At 36.6% G+C, this 27,617-nt stretch overlaps 1 long non-coding RNA gene across 3 annotated transcripts in view; it reads right to left on the bottom strand.

The window, feature by feature from the left end:
- Positions 1–354: 354 nt before the first annotated feature.
- LOC125247696 overlaps positions 355–27,617 on the bottom strand; it is a 49,797-nt gene continuing 22,534 nt past the window's right edge. For all 3 annotated transcript variants that reach the window (XR_007180150.1, XR_007180148.1, XR_007180149.1), the window contains one exon: positions 355–857. This is a non-coding gene — a long non-coding RNA (uncharacterized LOC125247696). The remainder of the gene's footprint in view (positions 858–27,617) is intronic.

Below are 27,617 nucleotides of genomic sequence, written 5' to 3'. Positions count from 1 at the left end.
AAATTTAAATTTCTATAATTTTTATCATTTTTCACATGTGCTCAGCTAGAAATAGTTTAAAAAATTCTTATCCCATAATTATGATCATCTGGAAAAGTGGAAATGAATAAAATCTTATTTTTAGGAAATATATGAAAATTTTCATTTTCATACAATACATTTTTCATGTGCTCAGCTTTGAAATTGTTAAAAATCATCAAAATCCTGTTTTAAAAAGTTTTTTTTTTATATATTGTTCTACACATAAAAAATCCTGTAAAAAATCCTTATCCAAAAAGTCATGGAAATGACCAAATTTGTATTTTTAAAAAATAAATGAATAACTGAAATTATGAGATGCTCAGCTATGAAATTGTTATAAATCCTTATCTAATAAATTAGAAAAATCATCAAAATGAATAAAATCTTGTTTTTTTCTATCATTTTTATATAGGGTTTTTGTTTTACATGTGTGTTATCCAAAAAACGAAAAAACAAAATCCTTATCCAAAAATTATTACTGTCTGAAAAGCTACGGAAATGACTAAATTCTTATTAAAAAAAAAAAAAAAAAAAAAAAAAAAAAGAAATTATGAGAAATTTTTCTACATGTGCTCAGCTTGAAATTGTTAAAAATCACTAACTGATAATTACGATCAACTGGAAAAGTCACTGAAATGCATTGGACAGAAAGAGCGGGAACATTGAATATTAAATCAGGTAGAGAGGGAACTCATCTGGGACGTTGTGACGGCAGCCGGCTGAAGTCTTTCTCTCAATCTCCAGCTCTCCTCGTCCAGGATGCTTCCTGAGAAGACTTGATAATGTGCAGAAACCTCCCAGCCACCAGCATCTACATTCCCCCCAACTCCTGCTCTCTGTCAAACAGGAAGATAGGTACATCAAAGCCAAACATTAGTGCGCGCGGCCCGCATGTGTGTGTGCGCCAGGGCCCATACTGTGTGTGATTGTATGGTTTGGTTTGCTAAGAGATAAAAAGTAAAGGCATGATTAAGTACAAAGAAAGAAGAAAGAAAAGTAGAATGAGAGAGAGTGCGGGAAAGAGGGAGAGCAGGGTACCATTAAACCCTAGTGCGGTAAGCAACCTTCTTCCTTTGAAAGCTTTGGTCGCATAAAGGCTGTAGCTCCGAGCAAGCCTCTTTATACGTTCCCTACCCGGCGCATACAGTCTACGCTGCATTCAGATGAAATATGAAAAGAGGAAATGCTTCCCTAAGACTTCCTGACAAGACGCCCAAAATCCCTCCCCAGCTAAGGCACGCTTGGCCAAACAGCCTTATCTGCCAGTCTGGAGTCTCAGCATAAGTTACTTGGATTTTTTTTCTGTATTTTCAAACATCACTTGCCTTGATGGTTTTTTTTTTTTTTTTTTTTTTCAAGCCTCAGGAGAGAACTCAATGTAAAGAATATTTATATAGAAAAATGTCCTAATAGTCTTAACTTATTTTTGAGGTCAGGGCAAAAGTATTAGAAAAGCTAGCCATGGGAAAGAACTTCAGCAATGTGTTAAAACACAGGCACACAGCCAGAAAAAGATCCATCCCAACTAAAAGTTTATTTGGATCCCCTTTCGGATAATCTACAGATGTTTCGATCGGAAGCAGACATACCATACAGCATCAGTTTCATCATTTTGAATGCAACACTCAAATTTCGAAAAAAAAAAAAAAAAGATCAAGAATTCCCAATTATGACCACAAGGGGGTTTTTGTGTTTTTTTTTTCTTTTTTGCGAGTACTATACACTTAGGGGCTGTTTACACGACACCATTTTCAACGTAAAACTTTTTATGCATTTTGGCCGTTCATTTACACAACAACAGCGTTTTGGTGGTCTGAAAATGCAAACTTTTGAAAACGTGTTTCAAAGTGCACGTTTTTGAAAACAGTCTCTGTGTAAAAAACAAAAATGCGAATCTGTGAAAACGATGACGCCATGCACATGCGTATTACACGTTCAGTCTATAGTGTTTCATCGCCATCTAATGGCCTGCCAGCAGAATACAGTGTTTTTAGTCATTTTCACGGATTCGTATGAATGGGGATCGTTTTGACAATGGTGTCGTCTGTACGCAGAAAACTCCAAAGAAAAATTTCTCCGTTTTAAAGGATTAGTCCACTTTTAAATAAACTTTTCCTGATAATTTACTCACCCCCATGTCATCCAAGATGTCCATGTCTTTCTTTCTTCAGTCGAAAAGAAATTAAAGTTTTTGATGAAAACATTCCACGATTATTCTCCTTATAGTGGACTTCAATGGGCACCAAACAGTTGAAGGTCATAATTAGTTTCACTGCAGCTTCAAATTGTTCAACACGATCCCAGATGAGAAATAAGGGTCTTATCTAGTGAAACCAACACTCATTTTCTGAAAAAAATTGAAAATTATAGTTTTAACCAGAAATGCTCATCTTGAACTAGCTTTCTTCTTCTTCTCTATTAGAATTCCAGCAGTGTAGACACTGCTAAGTGTATTACTGCCCTCCACAGGTCAAAGTTTGAACTAATTTTTATATGCAATATGCTAGTTCAATAGTATATAACAATTAGTTCAAACTTTGACCTATGGAGGGCAGTAATACACTTAGCAGTGTCTACACTGCTGGAATTCAAATAGAGGAGAAGAAGAAGAGAGCCAGCTCAAGATGAGCATTTCTGGTTAAAACTTACATAATTTTCAATTTTTTTCAGGTTTCACTAGATAAGTCCCTTATTTCTCATCTGGGATCGTGTTGAACAATTTGAAGCTGCAGTGAAACTAATTATGACCTTCAACTGTTTGGTGCCCATTGAAGTCCACAATATGGAGAAAAATCCTGGAATGTTTTCATCAAAAACTTTAATTTATTTTCGACTGAAGAAAGACATGGACATCTTGGATGACATGGGGGTGAGTAAATTATCAGGAAAAGTTTATTTAAAAGTGGACTAATCCTTTAAGCATATCGTTGTTGTGTAATCGTACCCTTAAAGTCCACATGAAACTGAAGTTTTGTTGCCCCTATTGCAATGTATATCCCAGTGAAATGGCTTCTCAAACAAGAAAAAATGTAAGGACTTGATTTTGTCCATCAGGAATTGATTTGATGGTTGTGGTTTGCTATTGGTTGATCTCATGTGAGTGACAGGTTGCCCCGCCCTCGTGCCAGTAAACAAGTCATCAAGAAAAGAGATGTCGCAGCAATAGGGAGGGAAAGTTATTTTTAAGGCATTATTTAGGGCATAAGAATTACAAAAATGTAATGATGTGCACAGATAAATCATTTATGATAAATACAGCAATATTTAATAAAAAACAAAAAAAAGAATCGTCCATTTTGATTTCCTGGTCACTTTAAGGCACGGCTACATTAGCAATATTTTGTGGTCTAAGAAGGTCCATTGTCCATTATCAATAGTGTAGTGATGCATGAAACACCTACTCAGGTCACTGTCAAACTAAGCAGCTTTATATTGATCAACGTTTAACAAACTTGAATTCGCATTGGAAATTATTCAGTTTGCGCAAAATTAAAGATAACACTGATTCCTATTGAGGTGACTGCATTTCGTCCACTGGGATTATTCCACGGCTCTCTGGAATACTTTGGTCAATTGCAGCATTGAGCAGTCAGATATATTTGCATAATGACACTAAACTGGATATTTCTTAATCGACTAGGGTTCCTCAAATCCACTGCCCTGCAGATTTTCGCTCAAAACCTGATCAAACTCACCTACCTGCGATTTTCTAGTGATCTTTAAGACTTTAATTAGCTTGCTCAGGTGTGTTTGATCAGGGTTGGAGCTAAACTCTGGAGGGCAGTGGCCCTCCAGGACCAGATTTGAGGAACCCTGGATTTCTATGACAACATATTGACACTAAGGCTTCTTTCACACTGTGAGCCTTAATGCCGATTTTTGGTCAGATCTGATTTAATTTTTTATTTTTTTTGTATAGCTGTTCACATTGTTGTTTTAAATGTGGCCAATATCAGATTTCCAGAGTGAACAGATCATGGTTTTGAACTGACCTGTATGCGCAAAAGAACGATACAAACGGGGTTGCCAGGTTGTAACCTCAAAATCCACTCAATTGCTTCTAAAAATTAGTCCAATCGAGTTCCGTGGGATATCCTGGTAAAAATCACTTTCCGGAGGTTAAATATCGCATTAGTGTAGTCGCTTTAACCTACGGAGTTGCAAAACAATCCGCGGCAACAGTGAAAAAGTAACTTAATTCTGCCATAAAAACACACAGCGCGCCGTCATACAGAAGTAAACATGGAGGGCTTTAAAGTAAGCGATTACAAGTTTATTTGTAATGTGATCTGCCATGGAAGCCAGAAAAATTATGTGCAGGAAATGTGAAAAATAAAGACATTGATGTTTTGAAACTTTTATGATACAAGCCCTCATATTTTGCTTGTATTATAGTCTCTATAATACTTATGAGTTCTGACACATCACTGTCCTTCTACTGACTACCTTTCACAACTGTCATGATAACATTGGGTATGTAAAATCTTTTTTAAATAGACTCCCATGAGTGCAGAATCGTGACGAATGTTGATCTCGAGTGACGTACAAAAGGCATGAATTCCGATATCTCACTGCAGTCGCATTACAAAACATCTGACCTGTATTGGATTTAGTACCACATATGGAAGTTGCAGAAATTGAAATTGAAAAGATCAGATTCCATGTGGTTTGTACTGTTCACACCGTCATGGGGAAAACAGAAAAAAATCTGATTTGGGCCACATTTAACCTGCAGTGTGAACTTACATTGTGCTTCATACATTCCTAAACTACTGACAACAGACAATGGTTGTTTTTTTGTCTGCAAAATTTTGCCTAACATGACTGAAGCTTTAGCTAGTCTATGCAGTGCACAACAATACCAATTGTTCATCTTGTTCTACGTTGATTGTTTTCTGGACTATTTTTCTTAGCAATAGCTGTAAGCTAATTTACAAAGGTAATAAAATAACTTCAACTCAAAATCAATATTTCATGTCCATGTATTTATTTCGTTGGCAAGTAGCTGTGTAATGAGCAGGATAATGAACAGCCAGCCAGTCATTAATGCAAAATAAACCCCTTTAGGGATGGCTGTAGCCTACATGATCCCTTACGTTTTCTATTTGTCATGCAAGACTTTACAAATGTTATCTTAAATGTATAGTTCGCAAACAAAAACTGCATAATTTCAGCCTTACATAACAAAACAAAGTCTAAATTGGGTTTTGAGCATTAACTCAACTCTACACAAGTTTACTGTAAACCCTCACAGCATTAAAGACTCTAAGCAGATGCTATTGATGCTAGCATTAGCCTGTCTGAGAGACTTTCATTTGGAAGTCTTTTTCGTTTACTCTGCTTCCGAAAATCTGGAGGCCAGATCCAGCCGAAGCTCAGGCCGCTCACTGAGGATTAGACTCTAGCCTGGGCTTTTAGATCGTTAGCCAATTAAACTAATCATCCTCATTCTCAAGACTCCTGGCAAGGAACGGCATTGATTTCCTCTTGTTTGATGTGCACTTCCTCTGCACCCTTTTGCCTTACTGACTGTCTAGACGACACCAGAACAAGCATCTGGTTAACCGATCCATGCAGACAGGAGAATGACATGGTCACAACCTCGGATCCTTCAGGCATCTAACTCCTTACAGATCAGACTAACCCCATCTATACAGTACTGAGAGAATTAGATCCATCAAGTAGTAAGCAAGCAAATCCCAGGATTGGTCAGGGTTGCATATAGCAACTTATTTTTGTTGTTTATTTCATAAGGCATCATGGGAGAGAATGGTATTCGATTCCAATGACTATGCACCTGGTCATTAGTCAATTCTACAGCAAACAATTCAATGCCTAATATAGGGGCTGTTTACACAACACCATTTGCAACTAAAAACTGAAAACTTTTTATGCGTTTCAGCTATTCATTTACAAGACAACAACATTTTGGAGGCCTGAAAACACAAGCTATTGAAAATGACACCGCTATCATCTTTGTGTAAACTATAATAATTCAAATTTGTGGAAACGCTGTTGTCATGCGCATGCATATTCAGTCTATAGACGCGTAGTGTTTCATTACAAAGTGACATCGCCAACTACTGGCATGGCATAAATAACAGCATTTTGTGTCGTTTTCATGGATTTGTGTGAATGGGATCGTTTTTCGTCTGTATGCAAAAAACACAACGGAAAAACGTTTACATTTTTAGTACATTGTTGTCATGTAAACGTACGCTTAGTAAGCTAAATTTACTCAAACTCGCAAGACCTTTGTTCATCTTCGGAACACAAATGAAGATATCTTTGATGAAATCCGAGAGGTATCTGACTCCTCCGTAGAAGATATTGTTGAATAAAGTCGTTATTTTTGTTTTGTTTTGTTTTTTGCACACAAAAAGTATTCTCGTTGCTTCATAAAATTAAGTTTGAACCACTGCAGTCAAGTGGACTATTTTAACGATATCTTTAGTACCTTTCTGGACCTTGAAAGTGGTGCAGTGTATAGAGGAGATAACTCTCGGATAACTCTCTTAATTTGTGTTCTGAAGATGAACGAAGGTCTTAAGGCAGGAACACACCAAGCCGACGCTGACGAACTAGTGGCGACGAAAACAGACTGCGGGGTTGGCTCACATCGGCAGCATCTGGGTCCGAAGTTGCCCTGACACACCGAACCGATGCTCGACAGCCGACGGCCAAGTAGCACGTCCGTTCTGCGCCTGCGTACGATGAAATGCCTGTCCGAACCAGCAGGTGGCAGTTGCTGAACAGCCATTTAGAATGATCAGATGGCCCGACGGATCGACGAGCTCCGACGCCAATTCAACATGTCGAATCAGTTGAAAAAAAGCCGACGAGGACCAACTTCAGCCGACGGTGCGGAACACACGGAATAAACTTAGTCAGCCGACGAAGAAAAACTGCCCGACGGCTGACCGTCGGCTTGGTGTGTTCGTGCCTTTACGAGTTTGGAACGACACGAGGGTGAGTAATTATTGACAGAATTTTCATTTTTGGGTGAACTAACCCAGTGTACTATTTTTCAGTGGATTTTCAAGGTACAATATTAGCCCAAACTCCTCATCATTAGTGCAAGGTGTTGTTAACATCCTCGCACCTCCTCATTCATAGCATGAAATGTTGCGATATTAGCCAAACACCTCATCCATAGTACAGTGTTGTTAGCAATAGCGATTAGCATTTTCACACTTTCATGATGGATTCAGAATAATTCTGATTTAAACAGATGTGATAATTCGGTGGTTAATATGAAACTGTGGATGTGTTTGATGGCAGTGTTGCTCAGTATATGGCTCTCTCAGTGTTGTGGCTGAGAAAGACCAGATTGCTGGCACTTTTCTCTGTCATTCTGGCACTCAGTCTGCAGAAGTACAGGCTTCACTAACCACCAACTCTTGCCAAGAGGGAGGGAGCGAGAGAAGTGAGAGAGAGCAAGAGAGAGAGAGAGAGAGAGAGAGAGAGAGAGAGAGATCGCTGGATTTCATGGCAGGGTGACAACACATCACTAAAGACTGTGTTTCCTCTTCAGTCAGGTGAGAATTTTGACACCTCTGAACCCATTTCAAGAATCGAAAACCTCCAGGAGTGATTTTATCGATCTGTATCAAACTGCATCAATACCAGTCAATCTAAGGATACGTTTAGATGACAACAATGTACATTCTTTGTACAGATGACAACATCAAAATGATCCACATTCACGCAATGTCACTTTTGTAAAGAAAAACTACGTACCTGCGCACATACTCATTCTTTTAAACTCGCGCCAAACGCGCATGCCTATAGACTGAACATGCCACAAAAAAGTGGTTCAGTCGCTCAAATCAATGGTTGCTGAATGTGAACTCGAATGTGAATCGGTTTTAAATGGACTAAATGATTGGAGAAATCCAGTATATGTCACCAGAGAAAACATGACATTTTGAATTAAAATTAAGAAATCAAATGTTGAGTCGTTCACAATCAGTTTAATGAGATGCAATTATAAAACAGATAAGTTGAATTTTCACTTCATGGTGACTTTAAAATAGACAATAAAAATTGCAATGTTTTTGTGCAATATCAACTCAAGTCAACATGAAACATGTTTGCAATCAATTTACTTCTGAAATTCAAATTAAAGGTGCCATCGAACGTTTTTTTACAAGATGTAATATAAGTCTAAGGTGTCCCCTGAATGTGTCTGTGAAGTTTCAGCTCAAAATACCCCATAGATTTTTTTTAATTAATTTTTTTAACTGCCTATTTTGGGGCATCATTAACTATGAGCCAATTTATGCTGTGCGGCCCCTTTAAATGCTGATTTAAACAGTGCCTAAACAAAGTTTACACAGCTAATATAACCCTCAAATGGATCTTTACAAAGTGTTTGTCATGCATGCGTCGGATTATGTGAGTATTGTATTTAATTGGATGTTTACATTTGATTCTGAATGAATTTGAGGCTGTGCTCCGTGGCTAACGGCTAATGCTACACTGTTGGAGAGATTTATAAAGAATGAAGTTGTGTTTATGAATTATACAGACTGCAAGTGTTTAAAAATGAAAATAACGACGGCTCTATTGTCTCCGTGAATACAGTAATAAACGAATGGTAACTTTAACCACATTTAACAGTACATTAGCAACATGCTAACGAAACATTTAGAAAGACAATTTACAAATATCACTAAAAATATCATGTTATCATGGATCATGACAGTTATTATTGCTCCATGTGCCATTTTTTGCTATTGTTCTTGCTTGCTTACCTAGTCTGATGATTCGGCTGTGCTGCTCCAGACGTTAATGCCTGCCTTTGTGTAATGCCTTTCATAATGTTGGGAACATGGGCTGGCATATGCAAATATTGGGGGCGTACACCCCGACTGTTACGTAACAGTCGGTGTTATGTTGAGATTCGCCTGTTCTTCGGAGGTCTTTTAAACAAATGAGATTTATATAAGGAGGAGGAAACAATGGAGTTTGAAATTCACTGTATGTCATTTCCATGTACTTGTTATTTAACTATGCCAAGATAAATTCAATTTTTAATTCTAGGGCACCTTTAATATTCAAATTCAAATGAATCTGAATGAAAATAAAAAGAGTAGGACTGACCTGATTTTACAGAGTAATGTTCGCACACTGAGATTACAGCTCCAAAAAATTTGCAATGCAACATTTCGACCAGTCTGGTCTTCATCAGGCAAAAATAAATTCTCTGTTTAATTATTGTTATTGCTTTTTGTCCAACATCTGAGCCCAATTTGTGTTTCTGACCTTATTTTATCCATCTGGAATGGATTTTGAAAGTAAAAAATGGACATTACATGGAGCCAGACATTGGAGATGAAAGGTTAAAAAAAAATAGAGAAAGAGGGCTTGGTGACATCATCTGAAAAGGAAAGATGTTTATTTATTTATTTATTTATTTATTTATTTTTTCAAAATAATGTATACTGATGAATTGTGCACAATAAGACCAGAAACAAGCATTAAAGGGACTCTATGTAGGAATGACACCCAGTGTTCAAAATAGGTACTGCAGTCCAAATTCAAAATATTGTTTGGCCCGCCCCTTCGTTCAAAGACGCGGGTTGCCAGCAACAATAGGGAGCGCAATTCACAAAGAAAGCTGAAGAGACTTAAACACTGTAAGCTGATAAGTTGATTTATCTGTTTTAACTCCCTAAGGTCTGAAAAAGAACCGGCGCGTTTTGCAGGATTTTTTTCACATTGCAGCAAAACAGACTTAAAATACTTCCATCATTTCTTGTCATAGAGACATAAGTAATATATCAATTGAAACTATAGAATGTCTTCTTTTATTTGTGTACACTCAGAGTAAAAACACAATGTTGTGCTTTTTGTAAAATAAAGAAAACTAACATGATGCGTGATCTCTCCTCTCCCTCTGAACGAAGTCCAATCTGATAGTTCTCAGAAAATGAACTGTAACTTATGAATACTAATGACAAAAAAAATGACACTTATGTCTAAAGAAACGTTGAAATGTCAGGTTTTAAATCGTGCAAGTCAAATCGAAAACAAACATTCTGTGTTTATGTAATCTGTATGAAAAGAGAGCCATGTCAGAAGTCTGTGATTCAGCTCATTATCCGCTAATGCGGCCACGCCCACGGAGTCCAGCGCTATTCAGACGCAAATTCAGAGGCAATACATGCATTCATCGTCTCAATCGTGTATTTATTGTCTTGAAAAGTGTTTATTTGGGTGTTAAAGCAATGGTTAGCGATCTCTAGAAGACATGCCGTTAGTTCCTAGTTCCTTTTCTTCTTTATATGAATTTGTGGCCTAAAGGTGTACAGAGAGCGCCCTCCGGCTGCAAGTATGAATTGAAAACACAGTATCCAGCACTCATAGTGATGACAATAAATATTACTTCACAGTATAGAAAATTGACATAAATATATACGAATCCATCAATATTTCTCCAAATGTGCATGCTTTTAAGCTAAAAGCCTATATGAAATGCCACAGAGGTAACATAATTGTTCAGACACTTTGCATCCAGAAATACATTTTATTTTAAAGAATATAATAGAATACCGTTATTTTAAATTGTAATAATATTTCACAGTATTGCTGTTTATGATGAGCTGAGACATGATTACAGAGGTTTTTTTCACAGCCTACCTGACTGAAAGGCCTCATTAATATGCAAGTCATTTCAGGTCATTATTATGTGATTCTTTTGTCTTCTCAGGTGTAAATGGTCCATTATTCATGCAGATTCACGCCTCCACACATACTGTGTTTCTTGACAAAAAGTGTCTTACAAAAACTAAATCAATATATTGTTTTATATGAAGGAGTAGGCAGCATAATTTTTACATAATTCTGAAGCAAAAACTCTAGTCTACAACCTCCAATACCCAAAAGTCTTGTGAACACAGATTTAATATACTTTTTTTGGCCTTATTTCAATGACTTAAGTTTTTTGTTTTTTCAATAACCACGCATAAACATTATTCCTTCAAAAATACAAACATGTACATACATGTTCCTCACATATTATTGTAGCCTAGTTTGTGCTGAATACAGTGTAATGACACTTTTGTCATTTATATGTTTATGAACAACTGAAAAAAGCACAAATGTCAGGGCATGTCAAAACTTCTCCAAGCCCCAAATCAGCCTCAGACTCCAGAGGGTTAATATGCTGTCGTTCATAGAGATATTTAGATGGATGCAGAGGCTTTTTAGGTAGAATCTGCGATTCTCTGACCAAGTTTGTTTGCTGGTTTCCATGGCTACACTATGCGGTGTTTTCCACCAACTGGCAACCTGTGATGTCGAAATACTATTGGATAAACTGGCAGCACGTGGTTTCGCACAGACCAGAACAAAGACAGACATTCCGACACGGAACGCACATTTTCAAAGTAGAATATCTGGCTGTAGCATTGTTTTTATGAGAAACAAGTAGGTGAACTTAGCATGTTTCCTAAATATCTGCAAACATATTGGGGTATTTTTATGCTTCATTAAAGTAAAAATCTTACATAGAGCCCCTTTAAGGAATCGAATTTTATGCTGACTGTAATAGCCAACAATGAAACCACAATGTAAAATAGTTTCAATAGTTAATAGCATGCAGGAAACAAACAAACAAAAAATCTTGAACCAGCCTATGCTAGTTTACTGGTCTATGATGGTCTCCCATCTCGGTCAGACTGATCTTTTGGCTGGTTTTAGAGGGGTTTTTGGGCACTTTCAAATGGGAGACCAATTAAAGACCAGGTGTAACAGAGGCCAGCTAGTAGTCGCTGTGCAAGTAAACCTCACTCCTCTGATCTCAAGAGATGCTCTAGCGACTGACGCTAGAGGTTGCAGCCTTTATCTTCCTTGTTAGCGCATCCGACTCCCATGCCAGAGACCCAGGTTCGAGGCCCGTGCAGAGTGGAAGACCAGCTTAAGACCAGTTGAGACCATCAAACCAGCTTAGACTGGTTTAAACAAGCCATGCAAGTCATTTGACTTTCATCCTGCCTTGCCACAACATATTCCACCAAATTTATTTTTACTTTCGAACTCAGCTTTTGAAACATGTCAAATTTTTTCACCCAAAAAACATCCCACCCTCACAAAACAGCAGTTGTGCAGTGCAAACAAGCGTAAGAGACTTTTAAACGGTGTCTTGTGCTGTGATATTGTTTCGTCTTTGTTTCTCTCTTTGTGAAAAAACCAAAAGAGCCACCAAAGTTACACAAATGAATTAAACACGATGCTCTCATGCACTGTGGAGGGAAAGAACGAGCTCTGAGCACCTTCAACACTGAACTCAGAGATTCAGCAGAGACGTGGAGGCCATTGTGCTGGATGAGGCTTCGGTATGAATTATTTCACACAGGGCATCTGTTAAGAGGGCCACGTTTGGCTTCGACTGCCTCAGAGTACTGTTCATGTGTGTGTGTGAGCGTGTACATGTGTGTATGAGACCACACTGACCCCTGCTGGTTAACCAAACACTCCATCAGTGCGGTTGACAGACAGACCGTTATTATATTAACCTCCACGGTCCATATTGTGATGTCTTGTTTATTATGAAAATGATTGACGGTTTGGCATGAATAAATGTCTGTAGGAGACATTTGCTATGGAACATGGGATGTGTGGGAGTGCTTCGATGTGTGGGAGTGAGATGATGGGGAAAGGAAAAAAAGAGAGAGAAAGGAATGTGGCCATGATAAATTACAGATATGACGCCACCGAAACACCTCCACTGCTTACTGGATATTATGTGCTTTATGTGATGGGGGACATATGAGACAGGAAATTAACTGCTTCTGTGTGTGAAGTTAAACAGATTCAATGCCACCTCATGTCTAGCAGCACAAAGACCCTCTACGAATGTATTTGATCCTGGTGGATTTGTGTCAGGAACCTGTGGCTTTAAATCTCAGGCTCCGCCCACTAGTAGTGGTATCGTGCTTATCTCAGCTGGAATCAAGATATAAGTGTAATAGTATTGTGTCGCAATTGTTACTTTATATTTAAGGGGTCCTTTACACAACTCAACAAGACAATGACCTTGGGCTCAGAAAATGCAAACTTTTGAAAACGACAACTTTATCGTCTCCGTGTAAACTACAAAACCATGAATTTGTGAAAACGGTCACATGTACACATGCATAATACATGTTCAGTCTATGGGTGCAAGTGTTTCTTTACAAAGTGACATTACCAACTACTGGCCTGCCAGCATAATATAGTGTTTTTAGTAGGGCTGTCAAACGATTAATCACGATTAATCGCATACAAAATAAAAGTCTGAGTTTGCCTAATATATGTGGGTGTACTGTGTGTAATTATTATGTATATATAAATACAAACACATCCATGTATATATTTGAGAAATATTTACAAGTATATGTATTTATTTATATTTTTATATAATTTATATTATATATATAAATACATTTTTTGTACATAAATAACATATTTCTCTTAAATATATACATTAATTTGTGTATTTATATATACATATTTACACACATTACTCACACATATATTATGCAAACTCAAACTTTTATTTTGTATGCGATTAATCGCGATTAATCGTTTGACAGCCCTAGTTTTTAGTCTTTTTTTTTTTTTTTTTTTGGCGGATCCATGTAAACTGGGATCTTTTGTCGTCTGTTCACGAAAAACACAAAGGAAAAACTTTTCCGCTTTTAGTACATTGTTGTCATGTAAATGTACCCTTACTAACAATGTCACTATTTATTATTTGAAATGGTTGGAACTATCTGTGACTTTATGTAATTTATTGTAATTTATATATTGCATCTTTTTCACAATTGCAATTTTTTTTATCTTATTCTGAAATAGCGATTTTATAAATCACAATTGTAAATTTACTTCTCACAATGTGACTACATATTTGAAAATATCTCACAATTTTTTTTAGCAGAAAAAGGCTTCATACGGGATTCCATTTGAAACTATTTTTGCGAACATTTAAGTTATTTAGCTATTTTTTTTCTCATAATCATGACTTTATCACAAAATGTCTACTTTATATCTCAAAATTAGAACATTATTTCTAAAAAATGAGAATTTATATCTTAAAGGGGACCTATAATGCCCCTTTAAAAGATGTAATATAAGTCTCTGGTGTCCCCAGAATGTGTCTGAAGTTTCAGCTCAAAATACCCCACAGATCATTTATTATATCTATAAATTTGCCCCTATTTGGGTGTGAGCAAAAACACGCTGTTTTTGTGTGTGTCCCTTTAAATGCAAATAAGCTGCTGCTCTCGGCCCGCTTTCCAGAAGAGGGTGGAGCTTTAACAGCTCACACTTCTGTTGCTCAACAACAACAAAGCTGGACAATCTCACACAGACAAAATGAGGATTGTCAGTAACGGTGTTCAGCCTTACATTGTTCAAACATTGTCGAACACTGATGGAGAGACTCAGGAAGAAGTTACAACTTTTAGAATGAAACTGGACATTTCTGAACGGTTAGTGGATAAATTTATGTAGTTGCTGTGGAGTTGATTCAACTCATCAACTAGCATGTGCCGTCATGATAATCTTTTGTGCAAATCCAGCGTTGAATTGACCCTCATTTGTGAAGCAGTCTGGCTTAAAATATGGCATGGTAACAACACTCTACAACAACTCTTCCTCTTCTCTAAAGCAGCCCAACATGGCCTCGCCCCTTTTGTTGCATGTTCTCGGGGGCAGGGTTTATGTAAATTTTAGGGTTAGTGATGCCACCAACCCAGGAAGAATCTCGTTGTGGACCCTAACAGCCGTTTGTTGTAGTCCTTAAAAAGCGATCTCCCTTTGCATTGAACTTTGAGTGTCGTAACTTTGCAGATGTTGTTTATTCTCAAACATCGATATTTTTTTTTTTTTTTTTCAAATTCAAATTTTCAAATTCAATTTGCTTTATTGGCATGACATATATTATACATGACATGATATTACACACTAACTAAAGTTAAAAAAGTGAAATCATAATCAACCACCCCTTTAAAATAGTGACTTTAATTGTCACAACTGTAACTTTATATCCCACGATTTGAATTTCACATATTTTTTTCACCCAAAACAGTTGTCCACATATGCTTAATTTTGTCTAATTTATCATAGTTGTGACTTTATACTATATCTCCCAATTGCAACTTTTTCACAGTTGCGTTGTTTTCCCATACTTGTGACTTTATTTAAAGTCGCAATTGTGAGAAAAAAAGCAGCCTTTTTTAGATTTACTCACAAAAGTCAATGTGACTATTTCTCATTTTATACTATCTCACATTTATTTGTTTTATTTTTTCTCTGAGGCAGAAAGAGCTCCAATACTATATGAGATTTATTGCTGGTTAGCTTTGGGTATTGTAATTCACAAGCAATTAGTAAACAATTAACCCTCAGGGGTCTAAGGATTTTTGGGGCCCTGGAGAAGTTTTGACATGCCCTGACATTTGTGCTTTTTTCAGTTGTTCATAAACATATTAATGGAAAAAGTGTCATTACACTGTATTCAGCACAAACTAGGCTACAATAATATGTGAGGAACATGTATGTACATGTTTGTGTTTTTGAAGGAATAACGTTTATGCGTGGTTATTGAAAAAACAAAAAACTTAAGTCACTGAAATAAAGCCAAAAAATATATATTAAATCTTTGTTCACAAGACTTCTGGGTATTTGAGGTTGTAGACTAGAGTTTTTGCTTCAAAATTAGGTAAAAATTATGCTGCCTGCTTGTTCATATAAAACAATAGAGAGATTTAAATTTTCTAAAATATCTTTGGTCAAGAAACACAGTATGCGTGGAGGCGTGAATCATCATGAATAATGGGTGATTCTCACCTGAGAAGACAAAAGAATTGCATAAAGAGCTCTAATGAGCTGCATAAATAATGAGCTCTTTCAGACAGGTAGGCTGTGAAAAAACCCTCTGTGATCATGTCTCAAAGCTCTATATTCTTTAAAATATAATGTATTTCTGTGATGCAAAGTGTCTGAACAATTATGTTACCTCTGTGGCATTTCATATAGGCTTTTAGCTTAAAAGCATGCACATTTGGAGAAATATTGATGGATTCTCATATGTTTATGTCAATTTTCTATACAGAGGAGTAATGTTTCTTAAAACACTTTTCAAGACAATAAATACACGATTGAGACGATGTATGCATGTATTGACTGAATTTGCCTCTGAATAGCGCTGGCTCCGTGGGTGTGGCCGCATTAGCGGATAATGAGCTGAATCACAGACTTCTGACATGGCTCTCTTTTCATACAGATTACATAAACACAGAATATTTGTTTTCGATTTGACTCACACAATTTAAAACCTGACATTTCAACGTTTTTTTTAGACATAAGTCCCATTTTTTTGTGATTAGTATTCACTAAGTTACAGTTCATTTTCTGAGAACTATCAGATTGGAGTTCGTTCAGAGGGAGACGAGAGATCACGCATCATGTTAGTTTTCTTTATTTTACAAAAAGCACAACATTTTGTTGTTACTCTGAGTGTACACAAATAAAAGAAGATATTCCACAGATTAAAATGGTGTATAACTCTTAATTGTATGTGCAACATTGACAGAGTATTTTGAGTCTCTTTCACACTGGTTAGAAAAAAAACGCGGTGGAAACTCCCCGAGGGAGTTAAGCTTGACATAAATAAGAGTTTCCACATGGACAATGTCCTGGCAGAAAATGACCAGTGCCTTTTCTGTTATTCTATAGATTCATTTCTTACAGTGCTTATATGTGGCTTGGAAACTGTGCTAGACAAATTTAACCACAACATAATGGGTTTATAATACGTGTAGGGTCAGGGTGTCCCGTATGCCAGCGAGTGTCTTGAATGTGTCAAGGCAAACTGGTCAGCGTGGCACCACATCATACGTCATTAAATGTGAACTACCCGACTCATACAGCGGAGGCAAACTGCGTCTGAAAAGCAACATCCTGCTTCGATGCGCAAAAATGGAGGAAAGGATCTGATTGCAGTGGTTGTACCTGCTATTCTCCAGTCCTTTCACCTAATGGAAGACCAATTTTAAAGGCTGACTCTATTCATTTGAGAAAAAACACTGTAACCATTGAGTTGAGAGAGCAAGTGCTTGCACAGTCGTGCATAAAATGACTGAAATTGTTTTTGCTTTGGTTTCAAATTGCATTCCGCAAATGGCCATATTCATCTGTTTGATTTTATTTTTTTGCCCTTGATGTAACGTTAAAGGAAAAACATCTTATCTACCTGCAGTACTGGCAGGAAAACAAGTGGATGACCTGACGTCAAATGGTAAGCTAAAATTTCACAGCTTACATTTTTACAGTGCCACAGCTTAAATAAACACCTTTGTCTTCACCAACCCAGTCACATTCATAAGCTCAAAAAGTCAGTGCATTGATTCCTACATTTGTACTCACAGCTTGTACTGTTAGACACATATTTATATTGTCGTCACTAAAATCAAAGAGAACTAAGTCACCAAGTTAGCATCCAATCAGATGTTTGATGCAATCTATTTCCCGCTGCTATGTGAAGTAACCTGCCGTATAACGTTTAGAGATTAGATCAGTGTCACACTGTGCAGCACTGAACCCAGCAGCAGGCGAATCAAGAAGAGAAATTAGCATTTAAAATACAATGCGCTTCATCTGAATAATTATTATGTCAGACTACAGGATGTGCAGTTTGTGAGAGGACAAATGCCCATTTTAGGCTCGACTGGCCGAGGCACTTCAAAGAGCTCAGACCAGCAGAGCACAAATGATCACAGAGTTACTCTGCGTAAAATCATTTTCTTGGACCATGGCAGTAGATGTTCCAATGGTTAAAGAGGGTCCATGAAACATTGGAGAAAAAAAAACATTGGAAATTTCTACAGTAAATAAATAGATTACTTGATATATAAGGTGTGTTTCTCTTCGAGGTGAACAGCTGTCTCACGATATTGCCATGACGGAGTGTGAAATTAGGAAATAATATGCCACTGCTACGCTTACATTATGCCTCCACTGTCATTTTGCTTTTTATATAAATAAAAACCATTTAATTCAGTTATATACCGCCACTTCAATCCCATCCAGCTCATCCAACACGAGCTGCAGAGCTGTATGTAGTGCAGCAGGAATCATAGTTCACTGATCACGTGACGAGAGTAAGTGACGAGATGACTGACGAGACCATGGCAGAAGATATGTTGCACAACAGCGCCTAAGCGTCTGACAAATGTCTTATCTGGTAGAATGCATGCTCAGCACCGCCGCTCCCTATTCACAGAGTATGCGACCGCAAAATAGAAAGCGAAAGTAAAACGCGAACGCGCATTCAAAAGCAATTTCAATAGGAGGTCAAAAGTTGTAGAAGCTCATAATTCATGTACAGTAAGGTCTGAAGAGACTCGTATGAAATCATACAATAAAGAAGACAGTCAGTTGAGTTTGTGGTAAAACCTTTTACAGTGCGTGAGTATTGTTGTCTTTTACTGCATATGATAATTCATACTCAGAAAGCAGAACTGAAAAGACATTCATTACAGTAAAATGAATTAAAACTATTCAAATGCACCTGCAGACTTTTTTGATGTATTTCGTCATTGAGGATAATCTTAAAAATTCTGTGTAAAAATCTTGTCTCGTTCTCATGAACTCAATCTCGTGTCTCGTCTCGTGAGCTGTCTCATCACACCCCTTTTGCTCAAAAGTTTACATACCCCTTGCAGAATCTGCAAAATGTTAATTATTTTAACAAAATAAGAGGGATCATGCAAAATGTGTGTTATTTTTTATTTAGCACTGTCCTGAATAAGATATTTCGCATAAAATATGTTTACATATAGTCAAAAAATAGCTGAATTTATAAAAAATGATCCGTTCAAAAATTTACATTAATTCTTAAAGGGTTAGTTCACCCAAAAATGAAAATTCTGTCATTTATTACTTACCCTCATGTCGTTCCACACCCGTAAGACCTTCGTTCATCTTCAGAACACAAATTAAGATATTTTAGTTGAAATCCGATGGCTTCGTGAGGCCTCCATAGGGAGCAATGACATTTCCTCATTCAAGATCCATAAAGATACTAAAAACATATTTAAATCAGTTCATGTGAGTACAGTGTCTCAATATTAATATTATAAAGTGACGAGAATATTTTTAGAGCGCCAAAAAAACAAAATAACGACTTATTTAGTGATGGCCGATTTCAAAACACTGCTTCAGGAAGATTCGGAGCACAAATGAATCAGTGTGTCGAATCATGATTCAGATCGCATGTCAAACTGCCAACGGCTGAAATCACGTGACTTTGGCGCTCCGAACAGCAGATTCGATTTACTGATTCATTTGTGCTCCGAATCTTCCTGAAGCAGTGTTTTGAAATCGGCCATCACTATATAAGTCGTTATTTTGTTTTTTTGGCGCACCAAAAATATTCTCGTCACTTAATAATATTAATATTGAACCACTGTACTCACATGAACCGATTTAAATATGTTTTTAATACCTTTATGGATCTTGAGAGAGGAAGTGTCATTGCTCCCTATGAAGGCCTCACTGAGCCATCGGATTTCAACTAAAATATCTTAATTTGTGTTCCGAAGATTAACAAAGGTCTTACGGGTGTGAAACGGCATGAGGATGAGTAATAAATGACAGAATTTTCATTTTTGGGTGAACTAACCCTTTAATACTGTGTGTGATTACCTGGATGATCCACGACTGTTCTTATGTTTTGTGATGGTTGCTCATGAGTCTCTTGTTTGTCCTGAACTGCCCAACATTCTTCAGAAAAATCCTTCAGGTCCTGCAAATTCTTCAGTTTTCCAGCATCTTTTGCATATTTGAACCCTTTCCAGCAGTGACTGTGTGATTTTGAGATCCATGTTTTCACACTGAGCATGACTGAGGGACTCAAAAACAACTATTACAAATTTGGACATCTTCTTCCAGTTTAAAAGTTGTCACCCCCTGGTTCTTAATGCATCATGTTTTCTTCTGGAGCATCAGTGAATGTTTGAACCTTTTTTAATAGTTGTGTTTGAGTCCTCAGTGTGAAAACGTGGATCTCAAAATCACACAGTCGCTGCTGGAAAGGGTTCAAATATGCAAAAGATGCTGGAAAACTGAAGAATTTGCAGGACCTGAAGGATTTTTCTGAAGTATCTTGGGCAGTTCAGGACAAACAAGAGACTCATGAACAACCATCACAAAACATAAGAATCAAGGGTATGAAAATTTTTGAACGGGTCATTTTTATAAATTCAGCTAATTTTTGACTATATGTAAACATATTTTATGCAAAATATCTTATTCAGGACAGTACTAAATAAAAAAGAACACATTTTGCATAATCCCTCTTATTTTGTTAAAATAATTAACATTTTGCAGATTCTGCAAGGGGTATGTAAACTTTTGAGCTTGACTGTGTATATATATATGCATACATAAAAATGTTTGAAATCTAGTAGCTAGCATCACATCAAAACAATATGATTTGTCAATGAAATGTGCAAGATGAAAAAATGTGTTGTAAATATTTCATAAATATAAACATGTTTCTTGTAGTATTTTCATCAACAGTATACTTTAAAATGACTTAATTAACATCAAGGTACATCGTTTTCAGCTTGCTTTAATGTTGTTGATGAAATCAAAAACCTATCCTCAATAAACATCTTTGTCAGTAAATTCATTGATGCAATTCTTGTAGAATGTCTTTGTACTGGGTAAACATATAGTGAACACTCCATCACTCTATGCTGAGAAACGTGAAGGAGAATTTCTGAGAAAAGGACAAAAAATGCAATGAGCATTTAATTTCTATAAGCAGCTTTGACCTCACAGGGGGCAACTATTTTCCCAATGACATGTTTTTCAGGACAAGCAGCAGAGTTACAGTAAATGTCACTCCATATTTTGCCGTTTCTCATTTTGACGAAATGTCTTTTGTTGCTCAGAGTCCTTTCCCAAAGGTGTTGACACTTTGTGATATGAAATGCAAAAGAAGAAGGGAAGTGGAAATTGTTGTTGCTGAACTGTCTTTAGGAGACCTTCAGTTTGGGTAACCTATTGTCAAAATTGAAATATTGAAAAGCCCTCCTAGACGGGATGAATTTCCTCTGGCACTTCTGACTCAAATGCATAGAGTATGTCAGAAACTGTATACTGTATCCAGCATCAGTGATTATAATAGGTTCTATTTGCTTTTGATGCTTTCTTTATGCTCACAAACAGTGCAGGTAAATTGAACGCCAGTGGGCGGAGCCAGTGGTGCAATGATGATTAACTATTCGACGATGTCTTACTCTGGAGGCAGTTATATGCAAATGTATTTGCCCGTATGACGTCACAGGTCACCCAATATCAAAACGAGCTGTTTTTTGAGCTTGATTAAATAAATGCTTTATTTATAATGAGGAAGCTATGAAACTGGCAGGATGTTTTAATGGTACAAAGACAAGGGCTAACAGTACATTAAAATTATTTATTGTCAGTAGTTATGTACTTGGTAGGTATAGCATATTATCACATTGTTCCTCTTTTAAGGAAAACAATAAGTAGCAAAAGGGGTTAAGTTTGGCTGGTTAGCTGGTAGATGCCATAACTACACCATTCTGCTGCCAAAAAGCATTTATCTCCATGCAAATGGGTAGATTTCTCTAGACAATAAACACCTAATAAAAACCACCATAACGCTTCTGATTATTATCAAACCCAGTCTGCTTTCTAAGAATCGTATCAATTTCAAAGAGAAGAATATCTCTTGCGCTTGTCCGTCACTCTCAGTCACTTAAGAAGAATTTGTTCTGCCGCAGTACATTGAATGAGATAAATTAAAAGCACAAAAGATGGCCTCTCAACAGTTATGGGGAAGGTCGGTATATTACTAGGTTTATTTGACACCCATTCCCTTGTAAAGCTTTGCCGGTGAAGAGCAGCACTGGCCAATAAAGCATTGTGCACTCCCGTACTCAGGGTATTTATGGGTATAAAAACAACAGGCTTTAAATCAGACCTCAAATGGAATAGAGGAGTGGCCCATGTTACGATCCCTCTCATTCTCTCAATCAGCAATGGTGATGACAGAAACTCACAAGGACATTGACGAGAAACTTGGTGTAGAATCTCTAAAAGACTACTGTTTCTCTGACTAATTTTGGCTCTGTGGACTTCTTAAAAATAACATTCAACAATTTGACAATTCAAATCAACAATTCAAATTCTATTTTTATATGCTAACACGGTCCAAGAGTGTACAAGCACACATCACAGATGAACTGTCATTTTTTAGTTTCCGTCAATTCTTGTAACGGGTTTAAAAATGGAAATGAGTGATGTTTGTTTTCTTTACACATCATGTCTCATATTTCATATTAAGCATAAGACTTTTGTTTCCAAGGTAACTAAATACTACTAGTACTAATTTCCATAAAGCAGGGTGGAAATTACAACAGAACTAAATTTGCAAAAAACTGATTTTCAATTTTAGCATAATACATATTTAAATGCTTTATTTCTCTCTTTATTGGATTATTATTGCTTTTAAAATGTGATACTATTTTTATGATGGATTATTATTATATATTTAGTGGGTGTGGATAAGGGTAATAAAATAAAATCTTCACAAAGTTTCACAAAAATATAAGGGTATTGATATGATATTTAAAATTTGTCCTTAATATAATAAAAATTGTGACTTGTGCTGGCAAAATGAGTAAAATTTGCAATCTCTTTTAAAAAAGACCTTCAAAATGATGTATAATTTGTTGAATCTGGCAACAAAAAAAAAAAGATTGAGTGTCAGCAAAGTCAATTTTAGAGTTAAAGTTTTCTGAAGGTTCCAAAACAAAATCACCTTGCAACAGCTAATTTGGCACACACCTCATCAAAACCAAATAGGCCTACTCCAATTAGGGTGATGCAAAAATGAGTACACCCCACAACAAAAACTACTACATCTAGTATTTTGTATGGCCTCCATGATTTTTAATGACAGCATCAAGTCTTCCAGGCATGATGAACAAGTTGGCGACATTACGCAACATCTATCTTTTTCCATTCTTCAAGAATGAGCTCTTTTAGAGACTGGATGCTGGATGGAGAGTGATGCTCAACTTGTCTCTTCAGAATTCCCCATAGGTGTTCGATTGGGTTCAGATCAGGAGCCACTGAATCACCTTCACCTTGTTCTTCTTCAGAAATCCAACAGTTGCCTTAGATGTGTGTTCAGGATCATTGTCGTGTTGGAAAAGTGCACGACGACCAAGGGCACAGAGTGATGGTAGCATCTTCTCTTTCAGTATAGAGCAGTACATCTGTGAATTCGTGATGCCATCAATGAAATGCAGCCCCACATAAGGACACTGCCACCACCATGTTTCACTGTAGGCACCATGCATTTTTCTTTGTATTCCTCACCTTTGCGATGCCATACCGTTTTTAAGCCATCAGTTCCAAAAACATTAATCTTGGTCTGATCACTCCAGAGTATAAAGTCCCAGTAGTCTTCATCTTTGTCAGCATGGGCAAACTCCAGGCGGGCTTTTTTGTGCCTGGGCTTTAGGAAAGGCTTCTTTCGTCAACGTTACCCATGCATGCCATTCCTCTGCAGTGTGTGTCGTATTGTGTCATGGGAAATAGTCACCCCAGTTTGGCTTTCTACTTCTTTAGATAACTGCAGTGAACTTGCATGCCGATTTTCTTCAACCCTTCTCATCAGAAGACGCTTCTGTCGAGGACGACCTGGACGTCTCTGTGAGATGGTTGCAGTTTCATCTTTTTTTTTTAAATTTTTGTACCACTTTTGCTACAGTATTCTGACTGATAAGTAAAGCTTTGCTTATCTTCTTGTAGTCTTCAACTTTCTGGTGTAAAGACATTATTTTCTTTCTCAGGTTTTGTGACATTTCTTTTCCATGTGGTGCCATTGCTGACGGCATGAAATGGGTTTTACACCCTTTTATAGTCAACTGTCTGCTGGACACCTGTGTAATGAATAATTAAGACTCACCGGTGGTTGAATTCTTGTTAAATTTGACATTTTGTAATCTACATTTTGAGACTTTCAGTGGGGTGTACTCATTTTTGCATCACCCTAATTTGAGAAAAACTGAAAATTTTGTTCTTTAAGTTATATTATTAACCTTACTTTCATGTTATAAATTAAACAGATGTTATATAAAATTTAGTCTTGTCAACATTTTGGAAATTGTTTTTTGTTCATTGAGATATTGTCTAAAATGTAAATTTTCAAAGGGGGTGTACTCATTTACTCTGAGCACTGTATGTATTCATCTTTTTTTCAATATTTTACTTCAATATAGTACTGTAATGTGTATATAGGGATTGCGCTCTGAGACGTCTTTGTGTGCGCGCTTCAGATCTGTCAGTCAGGATGAGTAAGATCGATTTGTTTTCATCAGCATGAGTTTGAAAATCACATTTCATTGATTCAGACTCATGTCATCAAAAAAATTACTATGAATATTCACGAAGTTGGAATGCTGCGCTTTAAAATGATACCAAACTTGGACTAATGAGAAAGTTGCTGAGGGGAAGTGCGAGTGGTGAAGCAAGCAGAGAAAAACAACATTTTTCATGGACAAAGGAAAGGTACTCCTCTCAGAAAACAGACAAATAAAGATACTTTTAGTTTAATTGCTATTTGAAGCATTTGGATTGCTAGATGAGGGCTTAATGAACTCATTTTTGTGAAAACCTCAAATTTGACCAAAATAGACATTTTTGACTTGTTTAGCTCATGCGAATCCCGACTCATTTTGCCAGCACGGGTCACAATTGTAAAAACATCTGAAATCTGTTCATTTAACACTCTGAGGTTTTTTTTCACATTGCAGCAAAACAGACTTAAAATACTCTGTCATTTTTTGTCATAGAGACATAAGTAATACATCAATTGAAACTATAGAATATCTCCTTTTATTTGTATACACTCAGAGTAAAAACAAAATGTTGTGCTTTTTGTAAAATAAAGAAAACTAACATGATGCGTGATCTCTCATCTCCCTCTGAACGAAGTCCAATCTGATAGTTCTCAGAAAATGAAGTGTAACTTAGTGAATACTAATCACAAAAAATTCATACTTATGTCTAACAAAACGTTGAAATGTCAGGTTTTAAATCGTGCAAGTCAAATCGAAAACAAACATTCTGTGTTTATGTAATCTGTATGAAAAGAGAGCCATGTCAGAAGTCCGTGATTCAGCTCATTACCCACTAATGCGGCCACACCCACGGAGCCAGCGCTATTCACAGGCAAATTCAGAGACAACACATGCATTCATCATCTCAATCGTGTATTTATTGCCTTGAAAATTGTTTATCTGGATGAAAAAGCCATGGTTAGCGATCTCTGGAAGACATTCAGTAAATTCCTGTTTGTTTTCTTCTATTGATAAGTTTTAAGTGAGTTTTTGTTTCTTTAGCGCCCTCCGGCTGTAGTATGAATTGGTAAACACCATTCATGGAATATCGTCTTCTTCTTAGGTGAATTTGTGGACTAAAATGCACAGAGCGCCCTCCGGCTGCAGTATGAATTGCAAACACCCAGCGCTCATAGAGATAACAATGAATATTAAATAAAAAATAACTCCTCTGTATAGAAAATTGACATAAACATATGAGAATCCTATATTTCTCCAAATGTGCATGCTTTTAAACTAAAAGCCTATATTCAGACTCTTTGCATCACAGAAATACATTATATTTTAAAGTATAATATAAAACCATTATTTTATATTGTAATAAAATTTTTCTGTATGTTTCATATACCATGATGAGCTTGAGACATCACAGAAGTTTTTTTTCACAGCCTACCTGACTGAAATGCCTCATTAATATGCAAGTCTTTTCAGGTCATTACTATTCAATTCTTTTGTCTTCACAGGTGAGAATGAGCCATTATTCATGGAGATTCACGCCTCCTCGCATACCGTGTTTCTTGGCAAAAAGTGTCTTACAAAAACTAAATCAGTATATTGTTATAAATGAAAGAGTAGTCAGCATAATTTTTACATAATTTTGAAGCAAAAACTCTAGTCTACAACCTTCAATACCCCAAAGTCTTGTGAACACAGATTTAATATACTTTTATTGGCCTTATATCAGTGACTTAAGTTTTTTGTTTTTTCAGTAACCACGCATAAACGTTATTCCTTCAAAAACACAAACATGTACACACATGTTCCTCACATATTATGGTAGCCTAGTTTGTGCTGAATACAGTGTAATGACACTTGTGTCATTAATATGTTTATGAACAACTGAAAAAAGCACAAATGTCAGGGCATGTCAAAACTTCTCCAGGCCCCAAATCAGCCTCAGACTCCAGAGGGTTAAAAGGGCACGTAGTTGTTGAATAAAACACCCAAATCAGTGCCACAGTTACTACGAGGCAAAAATAATGTGTTCCTTTAAAATGACATCTTAAGTCTGACTATTATTACTCAATAAAATGATATGTTTCTTGGCAACTTGATGTTGTCTAAAACAACTGACTGCTAGTCATTTTGTCAGGGCCTTTGAACCACGGTCGATCTGAGGCACTTCTCAAGGTTAAATCCCTCTCTTGATGCATTAATCTGAGACGGATCCGCCATTCCACTGATGTAGCATCTGCTTGTGGGTTTTTACCTGTTAGTCGTTCCAAAAACAGCCCTGTTTAGCAGTTATTCAACTGGACAGAAAAGAGCTGTCTGCTGTGCCAGTCAGTCAGTCATCGTGTTTGTTTCACTCCAAAGACAAAAGTAAGGAACAAATCATTCCAAAAGGGTTTTTGCAGCAATGCCATAGAATAATGATGTTTGGTTCCCCAAAGAACCTTTCACAGAACAGTTCTTAAAAGATTTTTTTTTTTTTTACACTGTTAAAAATAAAGGTTCTTTATTGCCATTGATGTGAAAAATCCATGAAAAATCTTTAACATCCATAGAACCTTTGCATTCCACAAAAGATTCTCTATAGTGGAAAAGGGTTCTTCACACTAAGAAAAAAATGGTTCTTTTAAGAACTGTTCAATGAAAGGTTCCATGGAACCAAAAATGGTTCTTCTATGGCATGACTGCAAAAAAAACTTTTTCGGACCATTTAGTGCAATCATGACAACTCTCTAAACAATTTTAGAATGTTAATGAATATGGCAATGTTAATGTATTTGGTCTTGGGGGACCAGATCTGCTACACTGCTGCAGAGCAACTATGGACTTGCTACTGCTAATAGATACACAGAAATAGATATACCTAAATCAGTTCAGTCTCAGTTCAATATCTAGTTTCCCCTTACAGGGATTAATAAAGTTTTCTAATCTAAATCGCGTAGTAGATCTAGGCAGGTGGAGCTGGGGGAGGTGGAGGGTTTCTATCAGGAACTCTGATAGAGCACTGCAGGACTAGCCTACAAAAAACACTGAACCAGATTTTTAAATGTTTTATGATTAAACTAGATATTTTGAGTGTAGTGTGAAGAACATTTAATAAAAAAATCTAAAGAACCTTCTTCCACTATATGCAATGGAAAGGTTCTTCATAGAACCATCAATGCTAATAAAGAACCTTAATTAGGCCAAAATTTGTTCTAATAAAAGGGT

This window comes from Megalobrama amblycephala, linkage group LG15, assembly GCF_018812025.1.
Source record: "Megalobrama amblycephala isolate DHTTF-2021 linkage group LG15, ASM1881202v1, whole genome shotgun sequence".
NCBI classification, from domain to species: Eukaryota; Metazoa; Chordata; class Actinopteri; order Cypriniformes; family Xenocyprididae; genus Megalobrama; species Megalobrama amblycephala.
This window is presented reverse-complemented; position numbering and strand designations above follow the sequence as displayed.